Source organism: Tamandua tetradactyla, chromosome 3 (genome assembly GCF_023851605.1).
Source record: "Tamandua tetradactyla isolate mTamTet1 chromosome 3, mTamTet1.pri, whole genome shotgun sequence".
In the NCBI taxonomy this organism is placed as follows: domain Eukaryota; kingdom Metazoa; phylum Chordata; class Mammalia; order Pilosa; family Myrmecophagidae; genus Tamandua; species Tamandua tetradactyla.
This window is the reverse complement of record NC_135329.1, coordinates 163,783,094-163,806,550: the sequence shown is the minus strand read 5'-3', so window position 1 is coordinate 163,806,550 and position 23,457 is coordinate 163,783,094. Positions and strand designations below refer to the sequence as shown.

General features: G+C 36.8%; 1 protein-coding gene and 1 long non-coding RNA gene across 2 annotated transcripts in view; one reads left to right on the top strand and one right to left on the bottom strand.

The window, feature by feature from the left end:
- AKAP19 (A-kinase anchoring protein 19) overlaps window positions 1-7,897 on the bottom strand; it is a 120,458-nt gene extending 112,561 nt beyond the window's left edge. Inside the window, exon 1 of the mRNA XM_077154462.1 lies at window positions 7,774-7,897. The gene's annotated coding sequence lies outside the window, so the exon portion shown is untranslated. The remainder of the gene's footprint in view (window positions 1-7,773) is intronic.
- LOC143677881 (uncharacterized) lies at window positions 5,827-23,221 on the top strand. Its single transcript, XR_013172964.1, has 3 exons — window positions 5,827-5,951; window positions 19,288-19,403; window positions 23,077-23,221. It is a non-coding gene; the product is annotated as an uncharacterized LOC143677881 (long non-coding RNA).
- The last annotated feature ends 236 nt before the right edge of the window (window positions 23,222-23,457 follow it).

Sequence of the window (23,457 nt, the reverse complement as noted above, 5' to 3'; positions counted from 1 at the left end):
AAGACAGAACTACTTGGTGACTGCTAAATTCAGAATCCTCTAGGAGTCTAGAAAATGGGTGATCAAGAGAGATGTCAGAAGTTTCCAAATTACCACTGGTAATAAACTAGACGACCACTAAGAACAAGGAAGTCAGCAGACATAGAGCAGGACAAACAAAGAGTGGACGAGCAGGGTTAGGATTAGGATGGATACGTTCAGATAATGGCACAGAATGGCTGAAAATATAGGCAACAGCTTTTCTTAAGGTAGGAACGTAGCAATTGAATAAAACTGAATATATTTTATAGGGCTGAGAACATATTTTGAATATGTAAACAGAATCTCCAGTGACAAAATTTTCAGATATTCTCGTATTTCATGCTATTTTGGCTTCTCTGAACAGACACCATAGGCCAGTTGGATATAAACATACAAATAAAAATCTTATTATAATGTACCTATAGTTTCAATTATTATGGTGTCTCATATTATATATCCCACAAATAAGAAACATAATGTACACCTTCCTCTTTTGCCAGAATTGAAAAAGTTTAGGTCAAGTACTAATTTAGTCACACAACACAAATATTGCAATTAAGTTTCATTGTTCTTATTTATGCTTTTTGCATTAGTGCCCTTTCATTCACTCCAGCCCTCTTTCATTCATTAGCACTTATTCCTGGTACTTACCATGTGCCAGGAAATCTGCTAGATGCTAAAGGAATATGGATGAGTAAGAGAAGGGCCCCTCCCCAAGGAATTCTGTTCAGTGGGGAGAGAGACAGATTCATAAACACAAAACCCCCAAACAGTGTGATCACAGTGCTAGGGTAGACGTATATTTGAAGTTGTCCACAATTTTGTAGACAGTAGTCTCTCCTACTTATATTTCTAGGCAGCAGGCATAATGCTAGAGGTGTATTTGCCCTATCAATAATCTATAAGGTAGACACTGTGCTAGGCACTGGGGATTAAATGGAAAAGAGGCGGAAATGGTGCCTGCTGTGATGACGTTCACAGTCATACAGGAACAACAAACACTGAGCAAGAAATGATAACTGCAATGAGTGTTGCTAAAAAAAGATTTGAAGGAGCCAAAGAACTATAATAGGGAAACTAATGTCTTCTGAGAAGGTGATGAAGGGTTCCCTTAGAAAATGACATTAAAGCTGAGACTGTAAAGAGAGTAGGAGTTTGCAGGTGAAAAAGTGATGCATGAGTGTCCAAGCAGAAGGAAGAACATTCACTAAGGCTGCAGGGTGGGAAAGACCATTATATCTGACTTCTACATTTTCTAACAAATATTTTCCAAATCCTCATGATCTTTGCTTTTCTTACTATCCTTTTATTTCCCATGGGTCATATTCCTTCCTTCATCCCTTTGAACATTCTAAACATACTCTGTAAACTACTTTTCAGGTTGTTCTCTTTCAAACTTTGGTTTCTATTTCTTTTATCTGCTGGCTCTCATATATATATATATATATATTTAATGTGATTTATATTTTTCTATGAGTTAATCATTAGAAGAGATGTTCTCTGTGGGGAAGTGGTCTACAGGGTGCTTTTCTCTTGTTTTAACTTGAGTAATAGAATTAGATCCCTTTTTAGGTTAATTTTTCAGTTTGATGTCCCTCCACCATGCAGGCAACGTGATTTCAGATTCTCCATCTGTTCATGGCACAGACCTGGGGTTTTGATTTCTTACAGGGGGCATTTTCTCATTCATCATCCTGGCATGCTATAAAACTCTTGCTCTTTACCCTGAGTTGATGGGAAGAGTTTCCTTATTCTCCCAAACCTTTTGTCCTACCAGATTTATCTAAAATAGTTCCACTCAAGCTTACCTCCAAAGGCCTGAGGCTTGGAACTCTCCTTCCAGGGCAGTCATTAGAACCAGCCCTAACTTGTAAGGTCTGCTTCCATTTGCTAAAGCTGCCAGAATGCAATATACCAGAAATGGGTTGGCTTTTAAAATAAGGTGTATTAAGTTACAAGTTACAATTCTCAGACCATGAAAAATGTCCAAATTAAGACACCATCAAGAGGACCTTCTCTGAGTAAAGGATAGGGTTCCTCTGCCACGTGGGAAGGCAGGTGGTCAGTGTCAACTCACCCTTCTCTCCTGGGTTTGGCTTCTGGTTTCAGTGGCTTTCTCTCTTAGCTCCTATGGGTCCTTTCTTTGCAACTCCAGGGCTTTATTTCTAAACTCTCTGGGCTTCTTTACTGTTTTTTTTTTGTTTGTTTTGTTTTTTTTAAAAAAAACTCTTCACAAAGGATGCCAGTAAAGGATTAAGACCTACCTTGAATGAGCTGGGTCACATCTCAAAAATGTCCTGCCCACAGTCGGCCTGCCCCCACAAGAATGGACTAAAAGAACATGGTACATACAGATTCAAAACAGCACAATGCCTACATCTGGTTTCAAGAATTCTATGAGCTGTTTGGGCATAAGATTCTGCTTAGCACTCCTAAGCACTCCTGCTTTAATTCTGAAACCTGGGAAACTCTCTTGCTTGGATTCCAGCTTATAAATTTAATGAAGTTTTATCCATATTTTATTCTGTGTTAAGAGTGGGAGAGTGGAAGGATTTTTTCCCATCAGATTATGTTATAACATGGTAAATTTGAGAAATTGAAAAACATATTCATTCATCCAAAAAATATTTATTAAATACTGTGATGTTCTAAGTAGCAGAGGACTGAAGGGTAGAAAGTAAGGGAACAGGAGCCTGTGATAAGGTTTAAGAGTGAGATAGGTTGGTGCAGATTATAATAAAAATATGGACTTTTCTTCAAAGCAAATGGGTAAGTATTGAAAAGTTTTAAGATGAAGAATTTTTGAAATGTTGAGTAGAGAATGGATGAGAGCCTGAACAGAGTAGATGCGGGGAAAGTCTGTAGTAGTCAGTGAGTGATAGTGGCTAGAATCAAAGTGATGTCAGTGAGGATGGATAAAAATAAATGGATTTAAGAGATATTCAGGTGATTCATTTAATAATACTTGCTTATGGACTGAACTGGGGGAAGGGGAGGGATGCATCAGAGATCACCCAGATGTTTGGTATGTGCCTCAGAGTGGTTAACACTGTTTAATTAGACAGGAAGCAAAGGGAAATGAAGCAAGGAAATATCTCAAGTTCAGTTTTGCACAGGCTGAGTCTAGGGCACTTGTGAGATATATGAGTGGAGATATCAAGTAAGTAGTAAGCTAAATGGATTTACAAGTTGGAAACTAAAAGAAATCTAAATTTTTTGGAGTAGATAATATTTCCTGAAAGATGGTAGGGTGAAAAAAGAGAAGAGGGTTTGTGAGCCCCTTGAAGAATCCTATCATTTAATGATTGGTTAATTAAAGAGGAGCCAAGAAAAGAGCAGCAGAACAGCTACAGGAAAGTGCTACATCAAGGATGGCCTCCTTCTCCCTTCACCTCCAACCGTTGCCTTAAGATGGAATGAGAATAATTATTTGTTGATGGGAAGAAGCCTTCCAGAGACACAAACCTTCCAGGTCATAATATTTTTCTCTTCTAGTATTATTCAACCTGGGTACAGACACAGATAAAGTGGGTAGCAGGATTCATCCAGCTTGAGGCTTTGCCAGCCAGGTGCTGCAAAAGGACAAAAAGGACAGGTGCTGCAAAAAAACAAAACACAACAAAAAACAAAGTAGGTTGGAATAATGAGAGGGAAAGTGGCCAAGATGATGGATTATGGAATACAGTCTGGATAAGGGAGGAAACTGAGAAAGGAGATGATGAGAGGCTGACAGTAGTGTGGTCAGTGGCCCTAAATCTGTAGTGAAGTAGTGAGAGATCTGCATGAGCAAATCAACATAATTGATCACAGTTATAAACAGGATGTGAGAGTTGTTTCAAAAGTGAAACAACTTCCAATGATGAGTTCCAAACTGTGTGTTCTAGTTTGCTAGCTGCCGGAATGCAATATACCAGAAGCAGAATGACTTTTAAAAAGGGGAATTTAAGAAATTGCTAGTTTACAGTTCCAAGGCTGAGAAAATGTCCCAATTAAAACAATTCTATAGAAATGTCCAATCTAAGGCATCCAGGGAAAATACCTTGGTTCAAGAAGGCCGATGAAGTTCAATGTTTCTCTCTCAGCTGGAAGGGCACATGGCAAACATGGCAGCATCTGCTGGCTTTCTTGTGGCTCTACCAAAAGGGACTCTCTCCAAAATGTTTCCTCATTTAAAGGATTCCAGTAAGCAACTCCACCTTCAATGGGTGTAGACACACCTCCATGGAAATCATCTAATCAAAATTTATCACCCACAATTGGGTGGGTCACATCCCCATGGAAACAATGAAAATGCTCCCACCCAGCAATACTGAATGAGGATAAAAAGGTCATAGCTTTTCTGGGGTCCACTACATATTCAAACTGGCACACTGTGGCTCTGGGAATGGTAGCTATATTAGTGAGGATAGAATAAGCTATGGTACATGAAAAGATTGACTCTGAAATCTTAGATAAAAATCTCGGATAAAATAAGGGTTTAGTGATGACACATATTGCTTTAATTTTGAGATGCTGCCATTTCAACACATGGTCTCCAGATTTCTGAGGCAGGGGACTGGAGATGTATACCAGCTCCTAAGTGCACTGGAAGCAAAACATGTCTCTTCAGTTTATAGTCTTTGCCCAGAATTAATCATATGGTTCACCCATTTGCATCATCAGTTTGGGAAATTTGAAAGAGCATATGGATTTTCAGTGAGCAGTGAACAGTGAATATCTCTCCACAGCAGCAGAAATGGAAGCAGAAAACGACATTTAAAAATAAAGTACCTATTTTAAATTCTCGATGACTGCCAGGATTGGGGAAGCAAGGAAAACTGTGAGGGAGTGCTACCAACTTCAGTAAAAGGATGGGCGGGGGTGGGGTGGGGTGGGGAGGGGGAGGGGGCAGAGAGGAGACTGTTCCAAATTGATAAATGATAGCAGTGAGGAGGGAGAGAGTTGGAAGGTGAGCCTTAAAGAAGAGGGGGATTTGCCCTGGGGGAGAAGCAAGTGCCTAAGAAAACCCATTTGGGAACAACAAAGACATCTATCATTGGGGCAGGAGGAGCCTCAGACATGCCACCAGGCCTTGTGGAAGGATTACTGCCCAGGGAGGGTTTGTGGGGAAATAAAAATGGCCATACAGCTGGTCCTCATAGACACTGAACATTGTGGTTAGGATAATATTTCTAAAATATTGATGTTTTTCTTGGTATTTCTTTCTCCCCTATTTTGTTTCCCCCTATTCTAATCGCCAGGTTGTGCTCATTGCCTCGGGGAAGGATTGTGGCAATGTGGAATGCAAGAACCTCAAAAACTCCTGACTTCTAGTCTCCAAATAGCTGAGGCCATGAAAAGAATGGGAAGATGTGGTAGGCAGAATATGTAAGTCCCCTCCCAAAACTGTCCATGTCCTAAACCCAGAAAATGTTAGTGAGTCCCACTGATCTCCAAGCCTGTTAGACAATAAATCTGTTATTTTAAGCCACCAAGTTTGTGGTAATACATCACAGCAGCAATGGGGAACTAACATAAAAGGCAAAGAAAAAGTTCTGTGAACTTGAGATTTGAGGAGGGAATTATTTGGGAAGAGATAAGGGCAGGCAAAATCAGGACAGAAGCAACGGGAAGAACATGGGTATTAGTTAGCAGCACTGTTAGAGACAGAAATTAGAGCACAGGTGCCAGGTGTGGCGGGGGAATGGGGAGTTAATGCAAAACTGAAGCTGGGAAAACCCAGGATGAGGCCAATAGCCCCTCCCGCACCCAAAATAACAATGTTGAGTTCTCTTTATCCAGCCAATCGAAGATGAAGATGGAAAAACAAGTCAAAAATAGCTGCCAGCACCCGGGAGCCCTGGTCAGAGTACTCTGTCAAGAGCTATGACTGTGAGGCCGGTTTAAACCAGACCGCGGAGCAAGCACTGAAAGAAGTAACCTGTTCTAAGGTAAACTTTCGCTCATTATAATAGAAAAATCCCCACCTCCAGGAGGAATTTAGATGCCATTTTTTGAACACGCAATGTATGAAGATGTATGATTTCCTGATCATACCAGAACATGCTTATGCATATGTATAAAAGATAGAGTGATAAGCAAATATGTGGTGAGCTGGGGAGGAGAGAACGGAATGGGGTATAAGAGGGAAAAGAGAAGTTAACTGGGGGAGTCAGTGGGTTGCAGTTACGCTCATCCTCTGGCTCCTCATCTCTGCAGATGTAAATTAAAGCTGCTTACCTCACCTCTGTGACTGACTCCCTTTATCAATGGCACTGACGAGGGCCACCTGCTCAGGCCCCAGTTTTCAATAACAAAATAAGTATACGGTTTCTGTTTGGGGAGATGGGAAAGTTTTAGTAATGGAAGATGGTGAGGGTACCATAATATAGTGAATACGATTAATCCCACTGAATGGTATGCCTGGGAACAACTGAGAAGGGCGCATTATGATGTATATATGTTCCCACAATAAAAAACAAAACAAAACAAAAAAACAGAGCAACTAAAGAGACAATGACAATTAAAGGCTATTGATATATGAACCTGGACAGGACCTAACAAGGGAGGAGAGAATACACAAAATTGGGAAATATGAAAAAATTGGAATATAAACTGCAAGCTTTATATCAGTGTTAAATTTCTTAAATTTGAAAACTGCACTTTAGATACATAAGTGAATATCCTTGTTCTTAGGAAATGTACATGGCAGTATGAAGTGTTCAAGAAGCATGAGATATACAACCTATACTCACATGTTCAGAAAATGGACCAATAAAGAGACACAGATGGATAGATGGATAGATAGACAGACAGAAGGACACAGCAAATGTGGCAAAATATTAAAATTGGTGGATCTGGGTATCTGGGAGATGAGTATATATTGGATTGTCTGTATGGGGTTCGCGTTATTTTTGTAACTGTCCTGTAAGTTTGAAAGTATTTCAAAAAAAAAGTTTAAAATTGAAAAAAAAAAATCTTGGGCATTTACCCTTTTAATTTATCTCTCACTTTCTTTGAATATTCTTTTTCTTGGACCAGCAGAATCTGAATGACTCATATTCAGATAAAGTAATGATTTGTTGCCAACTTAAAGCTATCTGTAAATCGTCCTTCCCCACTTCTCCTTTAATACCCTCCCCAAAGCCTTGAAAGGATCATTCAAAATACATAACTCGGTTATTATGCTAATAACAGATCAGCAATTCATGAATAAATTATGAATAGTGACAGAAGGCAAGGCAATATTTGTGATTCAGCTCAATAGACTTTGCTGGCAGGAAAACATCCTGCAATAAAACCTCTGATTGCTGGAAAACATTATGCAAAAAAAAAAAAAAAAAAAAAAAAAGAAGTAACTGTCTACATACAGCCAGAACCATAAGAACAAAAATTTGCAAACTTAGAACTGTCCCCCTCCCAACACACACACTTTTAAAGAAAACGTAGCTGCATAGGTGATTTGGGTTTAAATTGTGCTTCTACCATTCCATAGCTCTGTGATTGGTGCCATTGATTAAACTTCTCAAAAGCTTATCTACAAAATGGCAGCAATAGTAACAGTCTCATAGGGTTGCTGAAAAGATTAGAGATCATAATGTAAAATTTCCTGTACGTAAAAAACAACAGGGGAATTCTAGCTACTCTTAAATGCCTCAAACAGCACGTTTCCCTTTTGTTAATACTTTTTGAAATATTTTTTTCTATGAAAATGATGTCCTGGAAAAATCCCTCCGATGCATATATACTTCCCAATTGCTTAAGTCCACTCACCTGATTTTCCAGTTGCAAGATCCACATTCACCATTTTTTCTACAGAGTCTAAGGTCAAGCTATGACAATGTAGGATCTCACCGTCTTCATGGTGGGGAAGATGGGAGGAGCTCTTGACAGGGGATTGGGTGTCTTAAAGAAAGCAAGGTCCTTATTCAGAGAGTTGCTGCTTCAGTAGCTGCACCAAGGGCTTGTGGTGGCACAAGACCAAGATGAAGGTGGTGAGGCCCTTCCTCGGCCCAATTTGAAGGTGAGAGGAGTGGATGAGTAAATTATTCTCCTCTGACTATCCTTAGATATTACTCCACCTTCTTTTGTAGGTTCCAACTGTCATCCTACCAAGCCAAGAATTCCCAAAGTGAATTCTGACAGCTGTGAGCGTGGAATCTATTAACTTTTTGACAATTACACATGGGCCAAATTTGACCTTGACATTACAGGAATCTTATCTCCAAAATACTGAATGAAAATAGAAATATCACATAAATAAAGATAATCCAAAAATGATTTTGAAATTGTGGATGAAGATGGGAAAACATGAAAGCAAAACACTATCCTACTGGAGGCATTAGTTAAAAAATTTCTCAGTCTAAGAGCACAAATCATTACTTCTAAAACCTTAAACAAAACTCTATTTTCCCTTACTTCTGTTGTAAGTCTTCAGAAAAACCATTCATTTTCTGATTCCTGTCATGTGTTATTTTAGGTTTTTCTTTTTCTTTTTAAAAAAATTTTATGGGAGAGATTGTGAGTTTACAGAAAAATCATGCATAAAATGCAGGATTCCCATATACTACCCTATTAACACTTTGCATTGGTGTGGCACATTTGTTACAATCGGTGAAAACACATTTTTTAACTGTACTATTAACAATAGCCCATGGTTTTACTTAGGGTTCACTGCATGAATTCAAAATTTTTTTTATCCTATTAATGTACATACAATATAACATCTCCCCTTTTACCCACATTCAGATATAGATTTCAGTGCTGTTAATTATGTTCACAATGTCATGCTACCATCACCATTACCAAAACATGTCCATCGTTCCAAATAGGCCTAGCCACAAGCTTTTAAGCCACCATAATTGAGGAAGATAAACAAGTGCTAAGAGGATGAGTGTTTAAAGAACAAGAGAATCTACACACAATAGAGATGGGCACAAATCACAAGATGAATCACGTTTTGGAGTAGACATCATGTAAGGGAACCCAGACCTTGTTATTACACTCCTATGGCTCTTATAGTTCCAACATATAATGGGGCCCTCATGCTCAGAAAGTCAATTTTTTTGAGTGGGATGTCAATAACTCTGTGAATGTTCTCCAAGTAAGCCTCAGTCACTGAGCTGCTGGTATAAAGAAACAGGGTTCTTGAAGGCAAGCGTCTTGGCTGCAGAACTACCACTGAATGAAAAGTTCTCCTACAGCTGCCACCTTTAGGGTCTTTAACACACCTTAAAGTAATAATTAGCTGTTCTTCCCTAGGCTTAAAAATAAAGCCAACAAACTAGGAACTTATATATAGATAGATAAGGTCAAAGACTCAAGTTTACACAGAAAGAAAAAAATCTCTTAGTCAAGATTTATTTCAATGACTGGAAACATTCAGAATAATTAAGATGGTACTACCGTAATTTCTTAAAATACCTAAATATAAACATTTCATAAAAAACTTGAAACTGTTGACACAGATTTTCAAAAGCAATGGTTATTTATAAAACAGCAACAATAAAATATCAAAGAACTTTCATATACTTAAAAGAGGACATAATTAGCAGCAAACTAGTCAAACAAAATAAACACAAATCTGTCTTTACATTTTGGATGTTTGTTTAAGTCTGCTTCATAAAATAAGTGAGGCATCTTTTGTTCAAGTATTTTATTTCTGACATTAAATTACATTTTCTAAATTTTTTATAGATAAATGAAAAGTGCCTCATACAGCTGTTTGCCACAAAATCATACACCATAAAGTAAAATACAACCAACTGAATTTATCCATATTTTGAGATAATCCGATGTGACTTTAGATGTTTTTCTATATACTTTATTCTAATTCATTTATGCAGGTTAGGGAAACATTTATAATGACTTGTTTTCATCTTTAAAATTACCTTCTATATAGGACTCCTCCTTTCCAGCAAATCCAGTGCTAAAGTGAAAAATGATACAATATAGTATTTCAGAGGCCCAAAGCAATCTTTAACCTTAATTTCCCAAATATTAATTTCAAATTTCTCCTTACATAAACAAAGACTCAAACAGCCAAAAATCACAGAGTTAGCAGGAAGGCAAATGTATGAGAGAAAGATTTAAGTATAACTTTTTTATGCTTTTCCCCCAAGCTACAGACACTCTTTGGTTTGGCATTGAATATATACAACTACAGAGTTCAGATTTTTTCAGGCATATGATTACATGAAAAATAAATTAACTTTCAAACTCTTCCACAGTTGAACTGGCTGTTAAATATTTTCACGGGAGCGGAATCCCAAAAATTTAGTGTTCTTTAAGAAACCATTATAAATGAACTGCTATATGTTCAACTAAATCTTGAAGAAACCTACAGAAGTTTGTTTTTCTCTAAAAGTACTATGCAGATACGCATGCAGATATGCATGGCCATCACTGTTCATACACTGAAAGGATGGAATGGTAAAGGCAGATTCAATCATCTCCTGTGAGTGTACAGTTGTAAGCTAACCTAAATAGAAAAAACAAAATGAAAAACTCAACACCGATAATTGTTTAAAGGAAAAAAGTACCCATCAAAAAACAGAAAAATGCTGAAGAACAAGAGTATCTCCTCTTAAGGAAAAAAATATCCAACTCAAAAATGAGAACTACAGATTTGAAAAATACAGATTTTTCTTTGATTTAAAATATTATATATACAAAATAGTAGAAGGAGGAAGTTAAGACCATTTAGAACTGAGGCAGGTTTATGTAAAAATGGAACACAGCATAATGATTTCACCTCATGAAAGAAATGACTGAAATGAAATTTCACAAGTCTTCATGTTTATAATAAACTATATTAATGTAAAAAATATCAATGCACAATTATCAAAAATACAATGTCTGAATTTTTTTCCTTTTAGGTTTTATAATAGACTACCAAACCTCTGTATAATTCACTTACTTCTACAAGCCTCTCTGTTTAACAGCACATGCTCTACAAGTGCCTACATACATACTGGTATTTTAAGAATCATGACTATCTCAAACTTTTTTACACATTACATGTATGTTTTATTTCCATCATAAGAAATGTAAGATCTAAGTGACACATTTTAGAATGCTTTGAGTTTTTAATTACCATATTACATAAAAACAGTCTTGATTTTTAAATGAAATCTTTTTATTACTGTGGCATGATGGGTTTAATAGCTGAAGCAGAAATACAGTAATTACATTGTACTGTTTAAACTAATTCACAGCTTCAGTAAAATGATTTTTAAATATCACCAACATGAGACTGTGTAGTTATGAGCAGTGAAATACAAGAAAACAGTGAATGAATAAATAAGATATTTTCTCAGCAGTGGTCATTCATTCTTTTGCTATTAGGAACCTGGAAGAACTGTCTTGTTTTACTTTCAAGGGTTCTGGTAATTCTAGTCATTTCTTAGCTTCTTCAATATCATCTTGAATTGCTGAAATAAGTGATTCTAAAGAATCAAGGTTCTTTTCTGGTCTTTTTTTTTTTTTTTTTTTCTTAACATGGGCAGGCACCGGGAACCGAACCCGGGTTCTCTGGCATAGCAGGCAAGCATTCTTGCCTGCTGAGCCACCGTGGCCAGCCCGTCCACCTATGGTTTTGACGGTTCTTTAGATCAGTGGTCTATAAGAGCATCATCGCCATGAACAAGAGGCATTATTATATTCCTAAAAATGAAAACTTTAGAACAGAGCATTTCTAGTAATTTATTTTATCTCTGCTTCTAGCAATAGGCCCAATGTAAATGAAATTCTATTCTTAGACATTAGTGTTACACAAGAAAACTCTTCCTTTAATAGCTAGTCCTCTTCTCTGATGAGCTAAAAAACTATCCCCAGAACAAAGAAATGGCAATTTTCACAGATGAGACAGACAGTGAGTTGGCAGGAGTTTGGAGGAAACAGGCACTTTTGAATACTCCTCCTAGACATGTAAATTGATACATTTTTCTGAAGTATAACTTGGAAAAATGATTCAAATCCTTAAAAATGTATGTGTATATGTACATATATATTTATATATATTAAAAAAAAGATTAACCAACAAAGATATGTTTTGAAGTATTGTAACAAAAATTTGAAACTGTCCTACAATAGAATATCGATAAAATAAACTGCCAGATTATTATGCATAATATTATGCAGAATATGTCATTAAGCAATATTTTTGTAAAAATATTTAATGACTTGGGAAGACAGCCATATTGTAGTAAATGTTAACAGTAATTTTGAATGAAGGGATTACGGTGATTTTTAGTTTTGTCTTTGTGTTTTCTATATTTTCTAAATTTTACAAGATGATATGCATTATTTCTTTCAAGTATTAACAATGATTGTTAGTTCTTAAAATGGTCCTGTTTGGGGCATTTGTGATTTTTTTTTAAAGAGCATAAACTCTACTAGTTTGATTAAAAATAATTTTTTACTTTAAGAAATAGAGGAAGCACTTACCTTTAAAAGTAGCTCAGACTTTTAATATATTTCTCTGCAGCTTGAATAAATTCCTTTGATTTATTGTTACCTAAATATCAGAGTGTTAGGATTCATGTAAAATAATAGTTTTTTTCTGAAATGAATTGATATATATCAAACTGGAAATTCTAATAAGTTTTTTTCAGTCTTTTAGAATTTATTTTTTTCCCCATACCCCTTTCCCCCCTTTTATTTATTTTTTGTCCTTATCTTTTTATTCATCTGCCCATACACTGGATAAAGGGAGTTTCAGTCACAAAGTTTTCACAATCATACAGTCACTCTGTAAAAGTTATATAGTTATACAATCATCTTCAAGAATCAAGGTTTACCAATTAAAATCCCAAAAACTTAGTTTTCAGAAATAGAAAAACCAATAACCAAATTTATTTGGAAGGGTAGGGTGCTCTAAATAGCTAAAATTATTCTGAGAAAAAGAAATGAAGCCAGAGGTCTCACACTACCTGACTTTAAGGTGTATTATGAAGCTAGAGTGGTCAAAACAGCATGGTACTGGCAAGAAGATAGATATACTGACCAACGGAATCAAACAAAGTGTTCAGATATAGACCCTCTCATGTATGGACAATTGATTTTTGATAAGGCAGTCAAGCCAACTCACCTGGGACAGAACAGTCTCTTCAATAAATGGTGCCTAGAGAACTGGATTCCACATGTAAAAGAATGAAAGAGGATCCATATCTCACACCCTATACAAAAATTAACTCAAAAATGGATCAAAGACCTAAACATTAGATCTAAGACCATAAAACTGTTAGAAGAAAATGTAGGGAAATATCTTATAAATCTTGTAATAGGAGGTGGTTTCCTAGATCTTACACCCAAAGCACCAGCATTGAAGAAAGAAATAGATAAATGGGAACTCCTCAAAATTAAGCACTTTTGTGCACCAAAGAACTTTGTCAAGAAAGTAAAAAGACAGCCTACACAATGGGAGACTATATTTGGAAACGATATATCAGATAAGGGTCTAGTATCCAGAATATATAAAGACATTATTCAAGTCAACAGCAAAAAGACAAACAACCCAATTACAAAATGGGCAAAGGACATGAACAGACACTTCTCAGAAGAGTAAATACAAATGACCAAAAGACACGTGAAAATATGCTCAACTTCCCTGGCTATTAGGGAAATGCAAATCAAAACCACAATGAGATATCATCTCACACCCATCAGAATGGCCATTATTAATAAAACAGAAAACAACAAGTGCAGGAGAGGATGTGAAGAAAGAGGAACACTCATCCACTGTTAGTGGGAATGTAAAATGGTACAACCGCTGTGGAAGGCAGTTTGGTGGTTCCTCAGGAAGCTAGGTATAGAATTGCCATATGATCTGGCAATACCATTGGTAGGTATCTACTCAGAGGACATGAGAGCAATGACACAAATGGACATTTGCACACCAATGTTTATAACAGCATTATTTACAATTACCAAGAGATGGAAACAGTCCAAATGTCCATCAAAAGATGAGTGGCTAAACAAGCTGTGGTATATACAATGGAATATTATGTAGCTGTAAGACAGAATAAAGTTATGAAGCATGTAACCTTGAGAACATTATGCTGAGTAAGATTAGCCAGAAACAAAAGGACAAATACTATATGGTCTCACTGATATGAACTGACATTAATTAATGAACTTGGAGAGTTTCAGTTAAGAACAGTGTTCTAGTTTGCTAGCTGCCAGAATGCAATATACCAGAAACAGAACGGCTTTTAAAAAGGGGAATTTATTAAGTTGCTAGTTTACAGTTCTAAGGCTGAGACAATGTTCCAATTAAAATGAGTCTATAGAAATGTCCAATCTAAGGCATTCAGGGAAAGATACCTTGGTTCAAGAAGGCTGATGAAGTTCAGGGTTTCTCTCTCAAGTGAGCAGGCACATGGCAAACACAGTCAGGGCTTCTCTCTCAGCTGGAAGGGCACATGGCAAACACAGTGTCATCTGCTAGCTTTCTCTCCGGGCTTCCGGGTTCATGAAGCTCCCTGGGAGGCATTTTCCTTCTTCATTTCCAGAGGTTCACTGGCTGGTGGACTCTGCTTCTCATGGCTATGTCATTCTGCTCTGCTCTCTCTGAATCTCCTTCTTTCTCCAAAATGTTTCTTCTTTTATAGGACTCCAGAAACTAATCAAGACCCACCCAAATGGGTGGAGACATGCCTCCAGTTAATCCAGTTTAAAACTACTCTTGATTAAATCACATCCCCAGGGAGATGGTCTAATTACAGTTTCAAACATACAATACTGAGTAGGGATTAGAAGAAACAGCTGCCTTTACAAAATGGGATTAGGATTAAAACATGGCTTTTCTAGGATACATATGTCATTTCAAACCAGCACAAACAGAGATCATCAGGAGATAGAAATATGGTAGATGTTGGGTAATTGGAGCTGAAGGGATACAGATTGTGCAACAGGTCTGATTGTAAAAATTCAAAAATGGATAGCACAATACTAACTGTAATACAACAATGTTAGTACACTGAATGAAGCTGAATTTGAGAATGATAGAGGGAGGAGGGCTGGGGGCACAAATGATATCAGAAGGAAAGATAGATGATAGACTGAGATGGTATAATAAAGGAATGCCTAGAGTATACAATGATAGTGACTAAATGTACAAATTAAAAAATGTTTTTGCATGAGGAAGAGGGAAGGAATGTCAATATTGTATGGTGATGAAAATAGATGGTAATTCATATTTTAAAACTTTAACTTATGTGTGAGACCAAAGCAAAAAATGTTTATTTGGTACAAAATTTATATTTTGACTAGTGCATCTCCTAATATAACTGAACACTATAAGTACATGGAACCTTGAGTAGGGCATGAGATTTTGTAGGTTTGTCCAGAGTGATGCCCTGATAAATCCCAGAGTGATTTAAGCAGTGAATAAAAAAGTATCTGCAAAGTCCCCTTGGGGAAATGGTGAGAAAAGGGGAAAATTCAACTGCCCCTGGAGAAGGCCTGATATTCTGGCAAGCAGTGAGAACAACAAAATAACAGGCTGAGCCCTTAATCTTAGCGTTTGTTCATATGAAACTTATCCCTGCAAAGGATAGACTATGCCTGCTTAAAAATTAGGCCCAAGAATCATCCCCAGAGAACCTCTTTTGTTGCTCAGATGTGGCCTATCTCTCTCTCAGCCAACACGGCAAGCAAACTCATCACCCTCCACCTCTCTACATGGGACATAACTCCCAGGGGTGTAAACCTTCCTGGCAACATGGGACAGAAATCCTAGAATGACCTGGGACTCAGCAGCAAGGGATTGAGAAAACCTTGACTGAAAGGGGGAAGAGAGAAATGAGACAAAGTGTCAGTGGTTGAGAGATTTCAAATAGAGTTAAGAGGTTATCCTGGAGGTTATTCTTATGTGTTATATAGATAAACCCTTTTTAGTTTAAGGTGTATTAGAGAGGCTAGAGGGGGGGTGCCTGAAATTGTAGAGCTGTGTTCCAGTAGCCATGTTTCTTTAAGATGACTGTATAATGATATAGCTTTCACAAAGTGACTGTGTGATTATGAAAACTTTGTTCTGATGCTCCTTTTATCTCTGGTATGGACAGATGAGTAAAAAATATGGATTAAAAATAATAATAAACAATAAATAGTATTATTTTAAATAAAATATTATAATATAATATTATAAATAAAAATAATAATTTTATTTATTATAATAAGTAATAAAAATAATACTAAATAATAATAGGGGAGACAAATGTTAAAATAAATTGGGTAGAGGGAAATACTAGTGGTCAATGAGAGGGAGGGGTAAGGGGTCTGGTATATATGTATTTTTTTTTTCTTCTTATTTCTTTTCCAAAGTGATGTAAATGTTCTGAGAAATAATCATAGTGATGAATATACAACTACGTGATGATACTGTGAGTTGTGATTGCACACAAAGTATGGAATGTTCATACATTAAGAATGTTCATGTTATATGTTGATTGGTTTATTAATAAAAATGTAAAAAGTAAAAAAAAAAAAAATATATATATATATAGATCTCAAAAAAAAAAGAATCAAGGCTACTGGACTATAGTTCAACAGTTTCAGGTTATTTCCTTCTAGCTATTCTAATACACTCTAATACAAAAATACTCTAATACATTCTAATACAAAAAAGGGATATCTATATAATGCATAAGAATAACCTCCAGAATGACCTCTCGACTATTTGAAATCTCTCAGCCCCACAAAATAAACTGAAACTTTATTTTGCTTGATTCGCTTCTTCCTTTTGGCCAAGAAGTCTTTCTCACTCCCAGATGCAGTTCAGACTCATCCCCAGGAGTTATGTCCCTATTCCCAGAGAGATGGGAGTCATGTCACATGTAGCAGGGAGGACAGTAAGTTTACTTACTGAGAGGCCACAACAAAGCAACAAAAAAATATTCTCTCGGGGTGACTCAGCCATAATTATAAGTAGGCTTAGCTTCTTTTTTTTAATAATGCAATTTTATTGAGACATCTTCACATACCCTATAATCATCCAAAGTGTATGATCAATGATTCACAGTATCATCATACAGTTGTGCATTCATCACAATTAATTTTGAACATTTTCATTACTCCAAAAATACAAATAAGAATAAAAATTACAATTACATTTTAAATGAGTTTCTGTTTCATCTCTGAATGTAAACATGTACCACTGACAAGTTATCTGATTTACCTGGCATTAAAAGATTTATTTTTAAAGGCAATACATTGTTTAACATTCACAGTCACTTCCCATTCTTGGAAATATTAAACAATTTTGACTGTGAAACAGTGAAATTCAATTGTCAAACTGTGTGGGTGGTTCATCTATTAATATGTTTGTAACTGTGTAGTAAAAATACTAGTCTCATCATAGGATTGTATCTTCAAAATGAGAGGGTTCATTCATTTATTACTTTTTTTTTTTTTTTTGCTACTTACCTTGTGCCAGGTACTGTACTAGATGCTGAAAATACATCTGCAATAAGCCAGAGGTGCTGCCCTTGAGGACTGTGATATGTAAAAGTTAACAGGCAATTAGGTAACAGTGTGCTAAGTACCATGATAAGAGAAGGATTAAACACTGGTAGTAACCTGCTCAGCTCAAACAACCTTTTTATGGGATCTGCCCTCTACTTTTGTATCACAGCCTTGTCTGTAACATGTACCTCCAGTTCTGGCCATAGCTAGTTGGACATGGGGTACATGTCAGACCTAGGCTATAATGCATCCCAATTCCTGGGAATTAGGATATGGAGAAATTTGGTCAGTCAACTGTGGCAGTTGAATAAGTATGGTATGTCAAATCAAGACTGAGGTGATTGAGGTTATATACAAGTAGAGAAAAGAAGACTGTTCTACAGAAGTCTGGATAGAAGAGGGACTCAGTCCATTTAGGGAGAATCCACTTCGAAGGTGACTTGCTAACAGGGCTGCCAAGGTGGGTCTGGCTTTCATTAGGAGGCCTCAGTTCCTCTCTATAGTGCTGCTTGAGGCATGGCAGCTATCTTCTTCCAGAGCAAACAATCTAAGAGACCAAGGCAGAAGCTGTAAGAGCTTTCCTTTATGACCTAGCCTCAGAGATCAAACACTGTCACTTTTTCTATATTGTTCGTCACCAGACCATCCCTATAGAGAAGACTATACAAGGCTGTCTTCACTTACTTATTTTTTTAAAACAGGTTTATTCACACACCATACAATCCATCCTAAGTGTACAATCAATGGCTATTGGTATAATCACAATTATGCATTCGCCACTATAGTCAATATGAGAACATTCTCATTTCTTTCAAAGGAAAAAATTCCACACCCCCTTATATCCCCCTATTATTGACATTTAGTTTTGGTATAGTGTCTTTGTTAGAAGTAATGAAAGAATATTACAATGTTACTGTTAACTATAGACTACATTAATCGCATTTTTCCTATACAAAGCCCTGTTTTAATAGCGAAGCATGTTTGTTCTAGTTCATGTAAGAGCTTTCTTATATTTATACAATTAACTACCATCATTACCCCTTCTAGGTTTCACTAAGTTATACAGTCCCTGTTTTTATCCTCTAGTTTTCTTTCTGGTGACATACACGACACTAGCCTTCTCCTTCAACTATACTCAAACTCAGCTTTCTTAATTACACTTACAGTATTGTGTTACCATCACACAATATTGTACTATCCATTTCTGAACCTTTACAATCAATCTAAATATTCTGTACTCCTTAAGCATCAATTGCCCAATCTCTGCCCTGTTTTTATCTTCTGATAACCTATGCTCTCGAATTTAACTCTCAGAGTTTGCTCATTATAGTTATGAGCATATTAGTGATACCATACAATATTTGTGCATATTAGTGATACCATACAATATTTGTGCATATTAGTGATACCATACAATATTTGTTCATTTCTGGCTTATTTTTGTTCAACATATGTCCTCAGATTCATTCACATTGTTGCATGCCTCACGACTTTATTCATTTCTGCAGCTGCACAATATTCCATCATATGTACATACAACCATTTGCTCTTCTGCTCATCAGTTAATTGCCCTCACTTTTTAATAAGTGGAAAAGAAGCCCAATTACCTGCCTAGGACTCTAAAGAATCGTACGTATTTCTGGGAACTATACTGCTATGGTAGAATTGTGTCCCCCCCTGTAATCTGTGAACTCAATTGAAAGCAGTCATTACAGATGTAATTAGTTAAGATGTGGTTATACTTCAGGAAGGTGGACTCCGAATACAATATGACTGGTGTTTTTTTTTTTTTTTTTTTTTTTTTTTTGGTGCATGGTCCAGGAATCGAACCCGGGTCTCCCGCATGATGACTGGTGTTCTTATAAGAAGGGGAGAAGGGTCACAGAAATGGAGACAGAGAGAAGACAGACCTGTGAAGATGGAGGCAGAGATTGGAGGTATGTTGTTACAAGACAAGGAATACCTGGAGCCACCAGAAGCTAGAAGGAAGAATTCTTCCTTAGAGCTCCCCAGAGGGAAGATGATCCTGAAGGGACCTTCATCTAGTACTTCTTGCCTTCAGCACTGTAAAGAAATAAATTTATATTGTTTTGAGCCACCCAGTTTGCGGTACTGTGTTACATCAGTCCTAGGAAATGAACACAAACACTAACTTTGTTGGATGCCTACCTTTCAGCAGAGACACAGTGATCACTAACTCTCTATGTTATATGTACAATGACTACATTTGATGTGCAAAAACATGAAATGGGCCGCCCACAGTGGCTCAGTGGCAGAGTTCTCGCCTGTCATGCCAGAGACCTAGGTTCGATTTCCGGTGCCTGCCCATGTAAACAAACAAACAAACCATATAAAACAATTTGACAATGGACAGGATATTTGAAATTAGAACTATAATTGAAATCCTTACCCTGCTTTTGGATACATGAGCTAGTCTTTCTGTAGTTTTACCTGCATAGCAAAATAACTATGGGTAAGTAGAAGCAATGAATAGAATTCTAGAATTATCTGGGATGGCTTCTGAAGGAGGTGAATACATTTTTTTTAGGTGTTCATAGAATTAAACAAATAAATAAACCCTCAGGGAGGATTGAATTATCTGTGTGTTGTTCTAAGGTAGTCTCACATATTTAAAGATATTTACTCTATTTTAGCTTCCTCCTAGTTCTCTGAGGTGAAAATAACAGTGACTCAACTAATTAAATAAAATGAATTCTCCTGAATAATCCGAGAGTCACTGGAGTTAAATGCTCTCCAATAACAGGAAAACAAATAATCAAATGACAGAAAACAGAGAACAGTAATAACAACAAAAAGTTAAAATGGTTTTCTGTGTACTTTGAAGGTCAGTTCATATAACATCTGGGTACATAGCGTGTCTGTTAGCCCCAAACAGAAAATCAAGACAAGGGGCAGCTGCGAGGTGCTCACAATCAACTACAGCATAAAAGACGATACACGTAGGACTTGATGTGACTATAGTGACCCCTGCTGGTCCCATCTTTTTATTTTTATTTTTTTACCCAAGAAATCAGGGCTTGTGTAAGAAAAAATTAAATTTTTCGTGAAACTGAAACTTGGGAGAATGGAGAATGCTTAAAGAACATTTAGCATTATCTCTTTATTTTATAATTGATTAAGCAGGTCTTTGGCCTGAAGAGGTTAAATGACTAGCCTTAGGTCACACAGCTGGGATTACCAAAAAATAAGGACATCTGCCCAATGCTTGAGCCTGTTTATACAGGTGGGATTTTCTGTCACAACAAAGAAAAGTATTTATAACACATAGAATGAGGAGGCCAAGCCAAAACTCAGACACTTACACTGATTTAAAAATAAACCATGTGTGTGCGCCCGTGCGTGAAGGGGGTGGGGAGGGGGATGGGTGGTGTGTGTGTTTATGTGTGAGCATTCACAATATTTGGCTAACGAGGACTCAACATTGCTGAAAAGAGGATTTCTAACTGATACCAATATAACACTTTTTCTCCTTCCTTTTTTGGTTTTATGAGTTCATACAACTTCGTATCAGAGCCAACATTTTTTTATTTTTATTTTTGGAATGTTAAGTTGTTCTTTCCTTTACTAGGTTACCTATCGTCCCCATTTCTCCATTATAATCTTTTAAAATATTTTTGAGGGCTTGAGTACACTTTTGTACATCCTCCCCTACTTTCCCCCTCTAAAACTTCTTGATAATACATTGAGAAAAAAGCACAAAAGGAAAACAGCACACATGGTAATGGTTTCTATACTGGGATTTTTTGAGTCTCACTCTGATTCTTACCCTCAACTCCATGCCCTGGGCATTCCTGGGTGCTCTGCGCTTCTATATCTTCCTTCCATCAATTAATATCTCTCCTTCTTCACTCCATAAGTCAGAGTCCATTTCTCCAAGTTATATAATTTCGGATATATCATGAACATGGGGTTTGTGAATTCAGGCTCCTGGTACTATACTAGAAACTAGAATCCTGGTCCCTGCTTAGACTCTTAAGTAGTTATAGGACCTTTGACAAGGTCACTTACTCCCTCTACTTCTCTGCTGTCATCTTTAAAATGAGAATAATAATTTTACCTATATTTATTTTAGTGTTTCAGTAAGGATCAAATGAAATAAATTATCTGAAAAAGCCTTGAAAAAATAAATAATTATATACAGGATAGTATCTCAGATATTGCTTTATTATTTTCTCTGGAGTACTTTCCTGTAATATTCCTCTGTGATTTGCCTCTCTAATTATTCCAAACAGGTAGTCAGATTCTTTTCTATTTCTTTGCTTCTGGAATTGTTTGAATGGGGAAAACTGAAGCTACTTAAGATTTAAAAAATTAATTCCTCCTATCTTTTACAGAAAAGATTATGCAAAGGGTCCTAGAGAAGGAGGGGAGAATGAGGTCTTTAAGTAGAAAGAAGAAGATAGAAAGGTAATAGAGGTTTATTGCTTTCACCACCAAAGGGAACCCTGTGGAGCCTTCTCTGAGGCTCCACTTTGGGAAGAGAACAAGACCTCCGAGTAGAAGGCTTCATGGTGTTTGTATCAAAATCTGACTGTCCACTTTACCTGACTGAGAAATAGACAGAAGTAGAGATCTACATTGATTCATGGGCAAGTGGTTGTTTGGTCAAGGAGTCAGGAGCTTGAAAAACAGAATTGGTGAAAGGGCGGTCTGAGAATTATAAGGGTAGGCCTCTCAGAGTGGGCAAAGAGTGAGGATATTTGTGTCCCAAGAGTGAGGATATTTGTGTCCCAAATGAATGCTTACTAGAAGTCATCTCTGTAAAAGAGACCCTTAATAGTCGAGTAAACAACATGACCCGTCCTGTGGATGTCAGCTAGCTCCTTTCCGCAGTCACTCTGGTGATTGTTCAATGGGTTCATGAACACAGTAGTCCAGAGCAGAAGAGATGCTGATTATGCCAGGACTTAACAACAGAGGCTTCCCTTCGACAAGCTTGATCTTCTTAATACTACTGATGAGTGCCCATTTTACCTACATCAAAGACCAACACTGAGCTCCTAAAATGGCAGCCACCTGATGATGGAGCAATTACACTGGACCTCTATAATCATGGTCAATTCAAAGATTCCAGGTGGAGATAAATTTTGGGGGGATAACCAAAAACACCATCCAGATATTGTTTCTATAGCAAAATATATTTCAAGTCTAATAAAAGACATTAAAAATAGCATTCCCCTTTCTTTCCCACCAGGCATAAATGTCCTACCTGATATCTATGGCTAAAAGGGAACACTTTTCTCCTTGCTACTCCCTGATAATGCCATACGGCAACCAATCAAGGAATCAATCAGTCTTGAATAGTTGAAATAATGGCTACCAGTGCTTGGGGAATGTTTGGTAGTGGGATGGAAGGTATTGGAGGAGGGCAGGGGGATCGAAGGCAGTAGTCAAGTTGACTAGGTCAAAATTCTGGCTATATCACTCACCAGAAGGAAAGGCAGAGTGAATAATGCACCTGCCTTCACAGATTCACAGATTCAGTGTTGTCTCTTTGTAGATCTTGATCTGAGACATGTCAAGTCATGTTGAAATGATCAGAGACCCTCAATGGTTTCCAACTCACTGGTATTTATTTTTTCTTTCTAGGAGTGGTGAGACTACCTCATGCTGAGAAACTGCATAAAAGGGTAAAAACAGTGAGAAAGTAAGAATGAACCATACAAATGCTCTCTGAAGATCTTTGAAGAGGAGGGATAAGCGAGGGTAGTAGTATTTTGTTCGAAATCTACATTAGAGCTTAAAAAGCTGAAAAGTAATAGAATTTTCAGATAAAACATAGATATATCTTGCTTGAAGGAATAGGCATGTACCACAAAATCTGTGGTTTTTGAAACTTTGTAAACTAATAGCGGGATAATTATTTAAAAGAATCCTATGGGAAATAAAGGTAAAACAAATAATTACATATTTTTTTCATATCGAAGTAGCTTGAAGTGAGGCCACTTATTGAGAGGGGACTAAACTCTA